This window comes from Mauremys reevesii, linkage group 22 (genome assembly GCF_016161935.1).
Source record: "Mauremys reevesii isolate NIE-2019 linkage group 22, ASM1616193v1, whole genome shotgun sequence".
NCBI classification, from domain to species: domain Eukaryota; kingdom Metazoa; phylum Chordata; order Testudines; family Geoemydidae; genus Mauremys; species Mauremys reevesii.
In genome coordinates this window covers 9,941,145-9,944,674 of record NC_052644.1, presented here as the reverse complement: position 1 = coordinate 9,944,674, position 3,530 = coordinate 9,941,145, and the positions used below count along the sequence as shown (strand labels likewise).

The 3,530-nt window shown below is 50.8% G+C and overlaps 1 long non-coding RNA gene across 1 annotated transcript; it reads left to right on the top strand.

Moving 5' to 3' along the window:
- Positions 1–317: 317 nt before the first annotated feature.
- LOC120388591 lies at positions 318–2,131 on the top strand. The gene is made up of 3 exons (XR_005590612.1): positions 318–376; positions 686–724; positions 2,030–2,131. It is a non-coding gene; the product is annotated as an uncharacterized LOC120388591 (long non-coding RNA).
- Positions 2,132–3,530: the final 1,399 nt, after the last annotated feature.

Below are 3,530 nucleotides of genomic sequence, written 5' to 3'. Positions count from 1 at the left end.
CTGGCAGAGCTCAGTCTGGTTTGCTGCTGGGAGAGAAGGTTAAAAGGTGACTTGATCACAGCATATAATCCCCTCTGCAGGGAGATTTCTGACAGCAGAGGTAGATTTCTTTAATGGAGCAGACAAAGGCTGAATGAGAGCCAACAGCTGGAAAGTGAAGACAGACTAATTCCAACTGGAATAAGGCCCACGTTGGGAGGGTGGCTCATTTACCACTGAAGGAGGTTAACAAGGGATGCAGTTGATTCTCTGTCACCTGGAGTTATTAAATGAGGAGTGGATGCCTCTGTAAGAGATGCTGTCTAACTCAAACATAGGTTCTTGGCTAGATGCATGAATCACCTTGTCAGGTTCTCTGGACAGTCCTTTGCAGGAGGTTAGAGCCAGATGATCACAATAGTTTCTTCTGGCCTGAGAATCCATGGGTCTAGGGACCCCTTTGCTCAGCAGTGCAGCTCGGTGGGTGAGAAGCCATTGCAAGGAAGAGGGATTAGTTGGAAGAGTCTGATTAACAAATGCAGTTTTTTGTACAGGAGAGATTTAAAGGAGGGGATTCCACAGCTGTCACCAGCCTGCCTCAGTATGCTGCCTTGCTGGGAGACTGTCCATTGATTTTAAACTGAATTAAGTGTTCTTCCGCACATCTGGCTGCACTACTAACAGGAATTTGTATTTTATTTAAAAGGTTCGCTTGCTGCAAGCCAGGAAATGTGTAGCTCTCCAGGTGAGTGTCGGCTACATTAGAAGAAGAGAAGGTGCCTAATAATGAGTGCAGTGGGGCTAGGAGTCAGGACTCGGCGAGGGGAGTGGGGTCCAGTGGGTTAGAGCAGATCCCTGGGAGGTCAGGACTCCTGGGTTCCATTTTTAACTCTGACACACAAAGCCCAAACCTGCTTCCTGTGGTAGAATTCCTTGTAACTTCATTGAGAACAAGATCAGACCAAATCCTCTGTTGGTGTAAACCGGTTAATCTCCATGGAAGTCAGAGGAGCTGCATCCATTTACACCAACTGAGAATTTGTTCCATCAAGTTTCAGCACCTAATGTAAACCAGGGCCAAATCCAGTGACCATGTAGCCAGCACTGTGACACATGAGGTGTCCAGTGAGCGGTGATAGATCAAACCTTGCTGAGCAGTGGAAATCGCACCCATTTGGTATTCAGTGGGGACTGAATTCAACCAGTGGCGTAAGTGAGTGCATGTCCTGCTTAGACCAGAGCTGGACCCTGACTCTGAGGACTCAGAGTATTGGGGTCAGTGCAGCATCAGTGTAAGTGTCTTGGGGCCTGACTCCCCTCTGTCGGGTGGGACTCCATTTACTTGTGGGGAGTTACTCCTGATTTACACCAGTGTGGGTGGAGAGACAGCTATTTGGGAGGGAGGTGGCTGCTTTTCCTTGCACACAGCCGGGAGACGCTTTTCCTGTAACACTCACACCTCCCATCCCATTACACCCCCAATGGGACAAGCTACCTGGCCATTGTGTGCTACTCCGGTGACCCCAGCATCTGCCATCCCACCAGAAATGGCCCATTGACGTGGGTTCACATGGCAGCACAAAGCTGCTGATACACACAGAGGCATCCAATTCCAATCCCAAATGAGGGCAAATTGCAATCTCCACCCTCTGCCTGTCTCCTGGCTGAACCCTTCCAATCTATGGCACTGCACTGGCATAGAAGGGGAGCATACACTGGGGCATCAGGCCCCAAAGTGGGGCAAGTAAAGGCTAAAATCTCTGCACCCTCCCAGGGCATCCTGTCCCTCCCTCCAGACACCACAGCCTCAGGGAATGACACCACCCAGGGGCCAGATCCCAGCTGGTGTAAATCAGCATTGCTTCATTAGTGTCAATGGAGCCAGATCCCCAGCTGGTGTAAATCAGCATTGCTTCATTAGAGTCAATGGAGCCAGATCCCCAGCTGGTGTCAATCGGCCCCACTCCAAAGGAGTGAATGGAGCTTTGCTGATTGACCCCAGTGCGGGATCTAGCCCCAGGTGTTTAACACTGGTGTGTTTGCTCCCCAGGCACTCTCCCCGCCCCGCGGCTGTTTCTGGACAGGCTGTCAGCTCATCAAGGGGACACGGCCTTGCTGTCGTGTTTAGTCCCTTGTGGCATCCCAGTGACCCGCATTGTCTTCTGCAAAGATGGGAAGGAAATTTCTGTCCAGCCCAAGGGAGGAAACACACTCATCTACGACTCACCCTACACAGTGTCCAGGGAGAGTGCAGGGGCCTTTTCCTGCCGCTACCAATTCAAGGATGACAATAACCAGGAGAACAATTCCCTCCCCAGCGACCCCCGGTACCTGCATGTGGCCGGTAATGCACTGCACTAATGGTGGGCTTGGTGCGGAGGGTCAGGGAGCTGGGATGGGATGGGGTCACACCATGATATCTAGAGTTAAGATGTAAAACTTCCCTCTCCTTCCCTGACATTTCGCAGGTGAGAACTCTGTCCCTGGGGCAATGGTTACATGGTTTTAGTGAGGAAAAACCATCCTGTCATCATGGTGAGGAAGAGCAGGTTTTCCCCACTAATTAAAAGACAAAATATTGTGATCGTCTCTGAGGGGCAGAGTGTGAAAATGGACAAACCATCACACAGATATTCAGCAGGTTTATCATCATCATGGTCTACTTTACTAAAACCTTCATGAAATACAAGTACGGAACAGAGCAGCAAGACTAACTGGTTTTTTGGCTCACTAGATATTTCAAAAATTGGGAGGGGGGAATTGCTTCAGATTGACTTGAAAACAACTTTTTTTTCCCGAATATTTCAAATAAAAACGTTGAGTGAATCAAAAGTGAATCAAAAAGAAAAACCTGCTTGAGGTTGTTCTTCTACCCCTCCTTTGTATCAGGCATTTGGCTGTTTGAAGTGATGTGTGATCGCTGTGTATCTGCCCCACAGGTGGCGATGGCTCTGGAGGGGGCACATCACCCCAAGGTAAATGGTTTTGCTCCATGCTGTGGGATTTCCCTGTAGGAAACCGGGAAGTTTGGCCTGGGCTGGGATGAGGGGGGAGCACATGCCTGTCTCCGTGGGGAGACTTTACCCTGCCACAGGTGCCTGGGTGGGCAGGCGGCTGCCGGGGCTCACCTCTGTCTGAGGAATGTAAAATGTCCAGGCAGCCCCACATGCCACTATCTGCTCCCTAGTGAGCCCTGGTATCTGCACGTGGCCGGTAATGCTCTCAGCTAGTGTTAACAAGGAACAAGAAGGCGTGAAGACCCTGCTGGGCAGAGAGGCAAAGAGGAACTGAGCTGGTGCCCTGTGCCGGACCCGGCACAGAAACTCTGCCCAAGTGATGAGGATTCAGATAGTGGTTGTTAACGCGGCCCCAGCTATAGTCGAGGGGCCCAGCTCACCTCCGCGCCCCCACGGATTGCCATCGGTGTCACTCCATTGCAGTCATCTATTGCAATCAGTGGTGATGCACTGGTGTCAAGCTGGCATCACACAAGGGTGAATCTGGGAAATCAATTTCTGTTATAACCCCCTGTCGTCAGTCACTCCTCACTC